Consider the following 14,033-nt stretch of genomic DNA (forward strand, 5'->3'; position numbering starts at 1 on the left):
TTAAACCCCATGGTAACCACAAACCAAAAACCTAAAATAGATACATAAAAGCTAGACAGAAAGGAACACAAGAATACCACTAAAGAAAATCATCAAACCACAGGGGAAGAAACTAAAACACGAAGAAAAGAACAGAAAGGAACTACAAGAACAACCAGAAAACAAGTAACAATATAGCACTAAGTACATACCTAACAATAGTCACTTTAAATGTCAATGGAGGGACTTCCCTGATGGTGCAGTGGTTAAGCATCTGCCTGCCAATGCAGGGGACACGGGTTCTAGCCCTGGTCCGGGAAGATCCCACATGCCGTGGAGCAACTAAGCCCGTGCACCCCAACTACTGAGCCTGTGCTCTAAAGCCCATGAGCCACAACTACTGAGCCTGCACACCACAACTACTGAAGCCCGCACGCCTAGAGCCCATGCTCTGCAACAAGAGAAGCCACCGCAATGAGAACTCTGTGCACCGCAACGAAGAGTATCCCCCACTTGCCACAACTAGAGAAAGCCCGCGTGCAGCAATGAAGACCTAATGCAGCCAAAAATAAATAAAATTAAATCTTAAAAAAAAAAAAACAACTCAATGGACTAAATGTTCCAATCAACAGACATAGGGTGGCTGATTAAAAAAAAAAAAAAAAAAAAAACCAAAACCCACCCATATGCTGCTTGCAAGAGACTCACTTCAGAGCTAAAGACACACAGAGCCTAAAAGCAAGAGGATGGGGAAACATATTTCATGCAAATGGAAACGAAAAGAAAGCAGATATAGCAATACTCATATCACAAAAAATACTTTAAAAACAAAGACTATAAAAAAAGACAAAGAAGGGAATTATATAATGATAAAGGGATGAATACAAGAAGAAGATGTAACACTTATTAACATATATGCACCTAACATAGGACCACCTAAATATATAAAGCAAATATTAACAGACATAATGGAGAAATTGACAATAATAGCATAATAGCAGGGGACTTTAACACCCCCAATTACATCAATGGATAGACCATCCAAACAGAAAACAGTAAGGTAACAGCAGTCTTAAATGACACATTAGACCGTTGGAGTCAACACACATCTACAAGGCTTTCCATTGAAAAATAGCAGAATACACATTCTTTTCAAGACCACATGGAACATTCTCCATGACAGATCGCGTGGTAGGCCACAAAACAAGTCTCAACGAACTCTGGAGGACAGAAATTATATCAAGCATTTTTTGCAATCACAGTAGCATGAAACTAGAAACTAACTACAGGAAGAAAAATAGAGAAAACACAACATGGGGTGACTAAACAAAATGCTACTAAAAAACCCATGGGTCAGTGAAGGAATCAAAATGGGAATCAGAAAATACCTCGAGACAAATGAAAATAAAAACACAACTTTCCAAAATCTATGGATGCAGCAAAAGTACTTCTAAGAGGGAAGTTTACAGCAATACAGGTCTAAGGTCTACATAGAGAATCCTAAAGATGCCACCAGAAAACTACTAGAGCTAATCAATGAATTTGGTAAAGTTGCATGATACAAAATAATGCACAGAAATCTCTTGCATTCCTATACACTAATGATGAAAAATCTGAAAGAGAAATTAAGGAAACACTCCCATTTACCATTGCAACAAAAAGAATAAAATACCTAGGAATAAACCCTACCTATGGAGACAAAAGACCTTTATGCAGAAAACTATAAGACACTGTTGAAAGAAATTAAAGATGATACCAACAGATGGAGAGATATACCATGTTCTTGGATTGGAAGAATCAATATTGTGAAAATGACTATACTACCCAAAGCAATCTACAGATTCAATGCAATCCCTATCAAATTACCAATGGCATTTTTTAAAGAACTAGAACAAAAATTTTTTAAATTTGCATGGAGACACAAAAGACCCTGAATAGCCAAAGCAGTCTTGAGGGAGAAAAACGGAGCTGGAGAAATCAGGCTCCCCAACTTCAGACTATACTACAAAGCTACAGTAATCAAGACAATATGGTACTGGCACAAAAACAGGATAGAAAGCCCAGAGATAAACCCACACACATATGGTCAACTAATCTATGACAAAGGAGGCAAGGATATACAATGGAGAAAAGACAGTCTCTTCAATAAGTGGTGCTGGGAAAACTGGACAGCAAATGTAAAAGAATGAAATTAGAACACTCCCTAACACTATACACAAAAATAAACTCAAAATTGATTAGAGACCTAAATGTAACACTAGACACCATAAAACTCTTAGAGGAAAACATAGGAAGAACACTCTTTGACATAAATCACAGCAAGATCTTTTTGGATCCACTTCCTAGAGAAATGGAAATAAAAACAAAAATAAACAAATGGGACCTAATGAAACTTAAAAGCTTTTGCACAGCAAAGGAAACCATAAACAAGAGCAAAAGACAACCATCAGAATGGAAGAAAATATTTGCAAATGAAGCAACTGACAAAGGATTAATCTCCAAGATTTACAAGCAGCTCATGCAGCTCAATAACAAAAAAACAAACAACCCAATCCAAAAATGGGCAGAAGACCTAAATAGACATTTCTCCAAAGAAGATATACAGATTCCCAACAGACACATGAAAGAATGCTCAACATCATTAATCATTAGAGAAATGCAAATCAAAACTACAATTAGATATCACCTCACACCTATCAGAATGGCTATCATAAAAAAATCTACAAATAACAAATGCTGGAGAGCGTGTAGAGAAAACGGAACCCTCCTACACTGTTGGTGGGAATGTAAATTGGTACAGCCACTATGGAGAACAGTATGGAGGTTCCTTAAAAAACTAAAAGTAAAGCTACCATATGATCCAGCAACTCCACTCCTGGGAATATATCTGGAGAAAACTATAATTAGAAAAGACACATGAGCTTCAATGTTCATAGCAGCACTATTTACAATAGCCAAGACATGGAAACAACCCAAGTACCCATCAACAGATGACTGGATTAAGAAGAGGTGGTATATGTATATACAATGGAATATTACTCAGCCATAAAAAAAGAATGAAATATTGCCATTTGCAGCAACATGGATGGACCTAGAGAATATTATACTTAGTGAAGTCAGAAAAAGACAAATATTATATGATATAATTTACATGTGGAATCTAAAAAATAATACAAATGAATCTATACACAGAACAGAAACAGACTCACAGACATAGGAAACAAACTTATGGTTACCAAAAGGGAAAAAGAGGCAGGGGGAGGGATAAATTAGGAGTATGGGATTAACAGATACAGACTACTGTACATCAAACAGCTAAGCAACAAAGACTTACTGTATACCACAGGAAACAATATTTGACACATTGTAATAACCTATAATGGAAAATAATCGGAAATATGTAGGTAGATAGATAGATATAACCTAATCACTTTGCTGTATACCTGAAACTAACACAATATTGTAAATCAACTATACTTCAATTAAAAAAATAAATACATAGTATTTTTAAATTATTTGAGGGAAAATTAACAAATTTATAATATTAGGCTCTACTACTTTTAAAAATGTTAAAGCTTTTCGTTCAAGGTCTTTTAAAAATATTCTTCAAAAGAGTTTTCAAAATGCCTCCAACAAAGTCAGAGATTATCTTCTGTTGTATTTTCTGGTGATTATTACTGGTATAGATAAATACTATTTTTACAAGTTTATTTTGTATCCAGCTCCTTGCTGACTCTGTTAATGCTAACAATTTGCTAACTCTGGTGGGGGTTTTTTGGTGGACAATAAAAACATCTGCAAAAAATAAAATTAAAAAATTAAAGAAAAATGAAAAATAAGACAGTTTGCTTCTTCCCTTACAATTCTCTTACACTTGTTTGTTTGTTTGTTTTCTTTTCTTTTGTTTTATTGTTCAGGACTTCTAAAGTGGATAACATTTTTGTCTTATTCCTGACCTTGAAAGGAACTTGGGTTCTGTTAATCTTTATTTTTAACTATATCTCATTTTCTTGTTTCTTGTCCCTTTTGATTTACTCTATTGCTTTGTACCAACCACGTGGGTCTTACTGATTTTATTGCTGGGGTACAGTGGACCTATTTTTTTGTTTAAGCTTTATGTGTGTTCTAAAGTACAAAAGGGTTGACAACCGCCAGTCTATAACCATTGTTCTCACAATTACCTGACTTGGTTGCATGTGAGGCTTTTGAAAAACATGAACTCTCGGGCAAGGCATTTAGTGATTATGATTCAGCTGATCTGGGCTGCAGCTTGAGAATCCATATTTTTAGAAAAGTTTGCAGGCACCTCTGACTATCAATAAGATTTGGAAATTACTGAATTTGAGAACCTATAAAAACATGATCTAGTGCTAAAAGGATAAAAAGGAACCTCTAAGGTTCTAACGATTTTTCAGTAAGAAGTTAACAGATGTTTAGGTGGTTTGGGGGAAAATGGGGAGGTGGCGAGCCATCCTGGAAGAGGAAATTGTATTAATAAAGAGAGCTGAAGGAAAGGAAGGTCAGCTCCAGAAAATAATAACAGTTACTCATTAAAATGTATCAATAGAATGCAAAAAAGGAGTGGCAGGAAGGAGAGAGTTAAAAAAGAGGCCATAGAATAAAGCCATATTAAAATTAGACTTTACCCCCAGGGTAATGAGAAGCCATTGAAGGGGTTTAAGCAGGGAGGGATGTGAAGAGAGTTCTGCTTGAGAAGGACTGATTTAGCAACAATGGAGAAAATTAATTGGAGAGAAAGCGGGACTGAAGCTTTGACCCTTGGGATGACTTCTACAATTCAGGAAATAAACAATGGTGACTTGAACTATAATACAGTTGGGGAAGAAAAGACTATTAGACCAGGGTAAAAGATATACATAAGTAGAACTAACAGAAGGTAACAATGACTGGTGATAAGATGTATAAGAAAAGGAAGAGTAAATGCACTGGAATCAATTTATCAAGTATTCTCTGAGCTCTATATTTTGGATTTAATATATTTATCTACAACTGTTCAGGCACTCTCAAAAACACTGAGGTTAAAGATAAATGTGTAGGGCTTCCCTGGTGGCGCAGTGGTTGAGGGTCTGCCTGCCAATGCAGGGGACACGGGTTCGAGCCCTGGTCTGGGAAGATCCCACATGCCGCGGAGCGGCTGGGCCCGTGAGCCACAATTACTGAGCCTGCGCGTCTGGAGCCTGTGCTCCGCAACAAGAGAGGCCGCGATAGTGAGAGGCCCGTGCACCGCGATGAAGAGTGGCCCCCACTTGCCGCAACTGGAGAAGGCCCTCGCACGGAGGCGAGGACCCAACACAGCCATAAATAAATAAATAAATAAATAAATAAATAAAGATAAATGTGTAATATACATTTTATTCAAAATTGTCAGAGTTTAAATAAAATTGATGATAATATGTAAATAAATATTCAAACACAGAATAAGTAAAAATTATTTGGACAGGTTCATTTCATAGTATGTCACATTCCTTGCCCTTTCAGTTTTGGTTCACTCTAACTTACCCATTTCCCTCTGCCACTGGAACAGCTCCACAAAGTCCCCATACCCTAAAACATCACCGAGCCTGTTAAAGTCACCAACAGAGACTGAGCTGAGAATAAAGGGGATCATGGAGAAACTAGACCAGCTGAGCTCCACCACCAGCGCCACACACAGCAAAGCCACCCTCCTCAGCCCTCAAGACACATACTGCAGGGGGGATCAGCTAGACGTCCTGCTGGAGGTGGGGGACCACTTGGGACGCAGGAAGGAATATGGTGGGGATTCCCTGAGGGCCAGGATGTCCTCCCCGGCCCTGAAGGCAGGCGCTTCGGGAAAGGTGACAGACTTCAACAATGGCACCTACCTTGTCAGTTTCACCCTGTTCTGGGGGAGCCGGGTGTCTCTGTCTCTCCTGCTCATCCTCCCCAGTGAAGGGGTGTCAGCTCTCTGGAGGGCAAGGAACCAAGGCTATGACAGGGTGATCTTCACAGGCCAGTTTGCCAGGGGCACCTCCCATGTCAATACTGATTGCGCACTGGTTTTAAATTCAAGTGCTGAACTATGTACCTGGATACTCGTGACCAAGAATTCTGCTTTCTGATCTCAACACATACTCTGTGAGGCCCTGACTGACATGACCACCAGGAATGGAGAAATTTCTTATCTTACTGTCAAGGAAGAAGCCTTTTTTCACAGCTAAGTATACTTTTAGATACCCTGAGAGGTGCCCACAGGCAGAGCTACATTGCCTACCTCAATTAATATTGAGCATGACCCTCTCAGATGCCTCTTTAAGGTCTGATCAGGTATGCGGCATCTTCCTGAGCCCCCTGTTCATGACTCCCACCACCAAGGTTGGCATTCTCACTCAGATGTTCAATAAAAGAGGGCTGCCCAAGGTGAACTATATTATATATGCCTGTCCTTCTCCATGATGACTGGTATTCTCAGATTCAGTCATATCTTTTACTGTAGACCTAGATTTTACAAAATATGTTCAATGGAAAAGTATTCTGCTTTGTCAGTTAATAGATGTTACACCAGAAAAGGATTCCTTGCTAAGTGTATGATAACATCCATGCTTCTTCATCCCCCATATCATATTCTGTGGATTCTACCTCTTAAGTGTCTTCTGCATTTATCCATTTCTCTCCATGCCTAGGGCTCTTACCTGAGTTCAGATCATCATCATCTCATCCAGATTACTTGTCACAGATTCCTTTCTGCCTAGCCTACCCTCTCTAATCCATTGCCCACACTGCAGCCTGAGGCATCTTTCCAAAAATCCAACTCCTTCCTACTGGTCATCTCCAATTGATCTCAAGATCAGGTATTCTCAGATATTCTCAGATATCAGGTTGGAGGAGTCCTTCATACTCCCTGAGTTGTGATCTAGTGATTCTTGGAAGCCTCCAGTTGAACAGGCCTCCATAAACTGGGGTGTAAGCATGTTTCTCATATCAATCATGGCAGTGTCAATGCCAAGATTTTCTCCCATTCCTCATAAACATGCTCACTTCCTGGTCTGCCAGCTCTACCATAAGCTGCAAAACACTTCATGAGTCACTTTGGGAATTTACAAAGGATAACTTATGTGCCACCACAAATCCCAGAACCTGTGGGCCAATCCCTGAGACAACCTATCAGTTCCAGAGTCTTTGGCTACTCTGCTAACTTTCTGTAAGTCTCAGGGGCTCAGTCCATTTCCTTTTCCCTTTCCATTCTTTTTTTTTTCCCCTAGGGATCCATTTTTTTTCCTGGGAATTCACTTTCCCTAAGCTTGGCCATAGAGTGGAATGCTAAGTTCTCAGCAACCCCTTTCTTAGCAGTTTTCTAAGTCAAGCTTACAGTCTTTTCCCCTTAAGCTTCCAAAAAATATGCTAAGAGGGAGGAAGTAAAGTATGGATAGCAAACGTGGAAAAGTAGCATGCATTTCAGATCTTACGTAGTTATCCAAGTGTTGGCTCCTGATCAATAGTCTTTGATTCCCTTCTGAAACAAGTAAAAGCACAGTTGGGTTTCTGTTCTTTCCCTTTGATCTCTGATGGTACCCCTCACCAAATCTCCTCCTACCCACTAAGTGTCCTTATGCCTAAGTCCCAGTAAGGATGAAAATGTGGCGATCCCTTCCTTTCTCTGGATTGAACCTGAAGAGACATCCATAGCAGCGAATCAGGTACCACTTATATCTGTTGTACTACCTGGCACCTGGGTCCCCATTCCCCCGTGTCCCCTTTCTGCCTGCTACCGCTTACCTACACATGTACACAGGATTGGAACAAAGAGTGAATCAAAGGGAGGGTAAGAGCTTTGAAGTAGGAGAGTCAGATAGTCAGTCTTTCATCAGTTGGAGGAAAGAAACGCAGTGCATATTTATTCATGCATCAGACTGAACATGACTTTCTGCCAGCCACTTTGTGAGGTATTAGGGACACAGCAGTGGACCAGGCAAATGCATTACCTTCCTTCATAAAGCTTACAACGCTCAGAAAGCAAGTTTCTAGGAAAAATGGAAGGTAAACATAGCAGAAAACATATATAAAGAGGGAAGCAGGAACCCTGTGAGAAGAGGTCTTCATGCCAGGCTAAGAAGCCTGAACTCCTTAGGTAAGTGACGGGGATTTTAAATAAACAACTTTAAAATAAAGGATTTTAAGCAGTAATGCAGTTGCATTTGCAATTAGAAAGGATGCTCTGGCAGTTGTGTTGAAGAATTTAGATGGGATAAAATTGAGACGGCCTGGCTAGAGGCTGACAGTAATCTAAGAAAAATATTGTATGAACTTGAATAAGTGATGTGTAAGTAGAGAGAGAGGAGGACTTTCAGATTAGATAAATACTTTGAAACTAAAATTCCAGGACACACTGATTGCATGTGACAGAAGAGCAGAGCTGCCCTGGACTTCAAGGTGCTCCCAGAAAGGTAAATAGTTTTCCTAATGCATATACAATGGATATACAATAAAAAATCCTAATTCATATACAATGCCCAAGAGATACAATATTTACAACAACCATAATAGCTTGCAGTTGTAGTAAATTTTAAATTATCCTTCACCCACAAGCTTCTATTACTTGTATTGTGTCAACAGACAGTAGGGTAATTTGTTGTCTTATTTTTTTGAAGGTCCAGTGTAGGAGTTGAAATGATGAAACATCTTAACCACACTGATGTCTCCTGATATAACAGTAAGTTTGCTTTGTCCTGTGGTAGGTGGTGCTTGGCATGGATCTTCTAAGAGACATTCTGACACAGAGGAAACTTTATCAGAATCAACCCTAGCAATCACGATTTTCTGGGAACACCATTCCTAGCAGGGGTCTGTGGTGTCAATCACCTTGGATTTTAAAGAGAGAAATCAATTCAAGGAAATTATTTCAAACTCTTTTTTATAACAGATTTCATCTCAATTTATCCCAAAGGGGAAAGTATTCATATCCTACATCCATATTTAAACCCAGGAATGCATCTCCTAGAGTCAGTGATTCTGTCTGGGGGACATTCTGTACAAATCTCTGATGGATACCCACAGCTTCAGAGTAGGAACATTTTGGTTTGGTTAGCCGAATTCTCTGTGGGCATACCTTCCTAACCTTTAGTGGATGCACTTAGCAGTTTTATATGGAGTTTTCCATTTCATTAAATGTGTTTTAGTGTTAAACACAAAGCCATATTACTTATGAAAGAACAATGTTTATACTTAGCTTTAAAATAACTTTCTTTAAAGCCTAAGAGTTTACCAATAACAATCATTTTGAGATGTACCTCAACTGATTTATTGCCTAATATTTATTCATTTATTCAGCAAATGTTTATTGAGATTCTAACAGATATGAGGCATTATGGGCAAATGGAGAAAAATAAATGTTCAGCAAGGCTGCAATCTGAAAGACATTTAACCTACCAATTCTATGAAGGAAGTAAAAAGGCAGAAGGGCTTATGATAAGGTGGTATTTGACTTAGCCCCAAAGGATATCTGTAGACAGGGAATGAAGTGAAAGAGAAAACTCATAAAGATCATGAGTAAGGTTGCCAGGTTTAGCAAATAATAATACAAAGTATCAGTTCAATTTCAGTAATTCCTAATTTCTTATGCATATGACATGAGATAAAGGGAAAATATTGCACGAGAAATACTGACACCAAAAAATTATTGCTTGTTAAAAATAATTCAAATTCAATTTAGTATTCTGTATTTTTTTAATCTGATAACTCTACTCAGGAGCAAAATTATCATGAACTTTGTTCAACAGCCCAAAGGAGTGAGAGCATTTGGTGGAACGTAGTGAAGCATGAGGCTAAAAAAGGGAAGAAACTAAATCATGGAAGGCTCTCAAGTACAAAGCTGAGGATTTTAGTGTTTATTCAGTAAGTTTTTGAAAGCTACAAAAAAACAATTAAGGAAGAGAGCGATGCAATCTGCTTTGTGCTTTAAAGAGCTAATTCACAATTTAACGAAATGTGCATGACCTTCCGAAAGACAAGTTAAATAGCTACTAAGTGATATAAAATAAAATTTATATAAATAGATTAAAAAATACTGTTTGTTTCTGGGTGGGATGACTTGATACTGAAAAAAATGTCAATCATCTCTGCATTATTTTCTTATTGTTGCTGTAACAAAGTATCTTGAACAACAAAAATGTATCATCTTGCAGTTCTGTAGTTCAGTAGTTCAACATCAGTCTCACTGGGCTAAAATTAAGGTGTAGCAGGGCCGCATTCCTTTCTGGAGGCTCCAGGGCAGAATCAGTTTCCTTGTCATTTCAGGCTTCTGGAGGCTGCCCACATTCCTCGCAGGCCCCTTCCTCCTTTTTTCAAAGCTACAATGGTGGGTCAAGTCCTCCCACCACATCTTTCTGACCCATTTTTCTGCCTCCCTCTTCCACTTTTGAGAACTAAGGCGATTCAGATTGGTCCCACCCAGATAATCCAGGATAATCTCCCATCTCAAAACCCATACCCTTAATCATACCTGGAAAGTCCCACTTGCCATGGAAGGTAACATATTCACAGGTCTCAGGGATTATAAAGTAGATATTTTTGGAGGGCCATTAGTCTGCCTGCCACACTCTCTAAACTAATCCATAAATAGAATGGAATCTTAAAACTATTACTAACATACTCTTAAAAATATTCAAGCCTATTCTAAAGTTATCAAGTAAAATAAACATGTAAGACTGATCATAAGAGAATTTGCTATATATTTGAAATAGTCCTGCAGAGCGCTTAGTTTGACACTTGGCAAAAATGAATACCCTGACAAATTAATATTATACAAGATATGGTTTATAATAATAAACTCAAAGGCTAACTTTCTCACCAAAGTATGCCAGTGCATTATTAGGATGGGTATAGCAATGTTAAGTTTCCAGGGTTATGATATTCAGCCATCCAGGATGTGATGCTGTCAAACATCATAGAAGGTCAAACATGTCACATGGAAATTCCAACACGGGAATTTCATAGGATTATGAAAACTCTCTTTAGCAGGCCAAAATCACCAGGACTTCACAACTCCTCCAGGTCATCATGGAATAGCTAATCCAGAATTCTTCCAGTTCTGCAATCAGCACCATTTTGCCATTTGTCCAAAGGTTACACACACAGAACAACCACGTTGATGACTATTATGTGGACATTGACAACCAGAGACCACAAGGCCTACATGGGGCTAAGCACGGAGAGTGAAGCAGGTGGTCTCCCAATATCCATTCCCCTCTCCCTCTTTAGTAACTGAACACCATAATTTTAGCCGGGTCCATTGTCACGAACTAAAGGCCACAGCCTTCTTTCAGCTAGTTAAGGCCATGACTAGATTTTTGCCAGGATCGTGAGTGGAAGTGATAAGGGAAACTTCTAGGTCATGCCTTCAAAAGTAAAACAACTAGCCCTCCCCTTCCTACTGGCTGAACTGTAGATATAATGGTAAGCGATGAAAGAGCCATGTTAGACCGTGGGATTGAAGTCATAGGTTAAGAATAGCACCTTAATTGTGGTGATGGCCTCATGGGTTTATGCATCTGTTCAAACTCATCAAACTGTACACATTAAGTATATGCGTTTTTTTGTACACCAATTAAATCTCAGTAAAGCTGTAAAAGGAATAATAAAATTAAGAGTATCACACCAGCCCCCCTGAAAAAAGAACAACAGAACAAGCAGACAGAAGGAATTGGAATCCCTGACACCATGCAACATCATATTAGCCCTGGCTTGCTCACTCTATGACTGTTATGTGAGCGATAAATACGTTTGTATTTTTAATTCATTATTATTTTCTTCCTATCTAATACAGAATATGATATTAGTACAGAAGTGCTGATGTAAACAAACCAAAATACGATGCATTGGTCTAGTGGTAGAAGAGTGACACAGCAAGTGACGAGGAAGCATGACAGGTGAGGAATCTGATGATCTCTGTTACCCCACAGCAAAACTCTTGGTGCGCTGCTACCTGAGATGCATTGGAAGGCAGACCATGTGCCAAGAGAGCTTGTAATTCTAATGGAACTCGCTGGAAAAATCTCAGAATATTGGTTTGTGTTGGCTGTTGCATGTCACTTTTAGCAAAATCCTATTTAAAAATATGAATTCAAGTTAGATATTTTAAAGCTTTTTTGAAGTTTTTAAAATGTGGATATGTTATTTTTAAGCTATTTTTAAATTTTTTAAAAATATACCTATGAAAAAAATGTTCATAGAAAAAATAAGATTATTGCTTCATTAATTGAACAAGGGTAAGTGATTTTATACAAGGACACCAACTGTCAGACCAGTGAGATTCAGGTTAGAGACCAAGGCCTAACTCAGCACAGCGTCAGCAAAGATGGCAAAGGAATGATAGAACTTCAAGATTCAGTTAATACAATGAAGATAAATGGATGTTTAAAAGGAAAACTCATTTACATCCTGGGAGACTCTACCCTGCGGTAGTGGATGCACTACCTACTCCAAGTTGTAAAAAGTATGTAACTATTTTATATTCTTTTAGAAATTCAGGCTGGTTTAAAAATACTTTTAATAAGGTCTCTATTTTCTCATTTTGGCTGTTTTATTTTCAACTTCACTTAGCTTTCTAGATTTGAGCCTTTTAATTTAGAATATATCGTATTCCCTCTTTCAGAAGAAATATTCCTGTTTATAAATTCCAATGAAAACTTTACATTTTGATTGACACTTCACACATATGAACATGTACTCTACCCTAGAGAGTAGGGAAGATCCAGTCAGAAATAATCTTGATGGGTGAGCATTTTAAATGATAGGATATTCTTTTTAAAAATATTAATCATGGGCTTCCCTGGTGGCGCAGTGGTTGAGAATCCGCCTGCCAATGCAGGGGACACGGGTTCGAGCCCTGGTCTGGGAAGATCCCACATGCCGCGGAGCAACTGGGCCCGTGAGCCACAACTGCTGAGCCTGCGCGTCTGGAGCCTGTGCTCCGCAACAAGAGAGGCCGCGATAGTGAGAGGTCCGTGCACCGCGATGAAGAGTGGCCCCCGCTCGCCGCAGCTAGAGAAAGCCCTCGCACAGAAACGAAGACCCAACGCAGCCAAAAATAAATAAATAAATTTTAAAAAGTATATATTAATCATGTCCTTCTAGTTAAAAGGTTTATTTATTTTTTTTATCAGCACTAAAATTTTTTATCTTCATGGAACTAGAATTTTTAAGAAACAATTCCCTCTGGATACAGAAAGACACATTCAGAGTCAGTGGGAAAAACATAGCTACCCTTTTATCACTTTCCTATTCTGTGATAGATGAGGATTATATCCCTCAGGAAACTGACCAGATATCAGCCATCATCATCAGAGAAACACAGCCATCACCACACTTGGCACTTCAGACCCTTCCACGTTGACATTTTCATTCGCAGGGCCATCAGTGTCGGAAAGGCTATTGAATGACTACTCCTAAGAAGCCCGGCCACTAAAATGATCCTTAAAACAGAAAACATCAGGGAGATACACATAGACACAGAGAGGTTTGGAGACATCCATGGTTAACATTCAATACCTTACCAGGAAGGACATTTTCAAAAATTTCCATGTAGGTGTCATTCATTGATACCTAGGATATCACCATTGCATATGGCACCAATAGTATCCACACACCTGATCATATGATTGGAAATCAGATTAACATGTACTTAAACTACATTTGTTAAAACAATATACAAAATCCCTGGAGACCAGTCGGCAAATAATCCTATTTGTACTGTCAGAGAAGTTTTACTTATTTTAGGGACAAAGAAAATCAAATTCAAAAGATTCCATCTGGGCAGGGGGGACACTTAAGAAGAAAGACAACCAATATAGGCTGCAAAGGCAAAAAAATAGACACGAAGAACGATTATGCCATGCCCAGAGCTTGTCTACATGTGAATGTTTTTATTCTTTAAGTAAATGTGGGCCATGATTTCTATTACTTGTGGCTGAAAGCATCCTATTTGATACTTTAGTAGGGTAAAAGAGAATAAAAGTGGTCATCATGATGGTCTAAAACAGGGGTCATCTAACTTTTTCTGTAAAGGGCTAGACAGTAAA

General features: G+C 38.6%; 1 pseudogene; it reads left to right on the forward strand.

The window, feature by feature from the left end:
* Positions 1–4,431: 4,431 nt before the first annotated feature.
* LOC118899046 lies at positions 4,432–13,654 on the forward strand (annotated as a pseudogene).
* The last annotated feature ends 379 nt before the right edge of the window (positions 13,655–14,033 follow it).

The sequence above is a fragment of the Balaenoptera musculus genome, chromosome 8 (genome assembly GCF_009873245.2).
Source record: "Balaenoptera musculus isolate JJ_BM4_2016_0621 chromosome 8, mBalMus1.pri.v3, whole genome shotgun sequence".
In the NCBI taxonomy this organism is placed as follows: domain Eukaryota; kingdom Metazoa; phylum Chordata; class Mammalia; order Artiodactyla; family Balaenopteridae; genus Balaenoptera; species Balaenoptera musculus.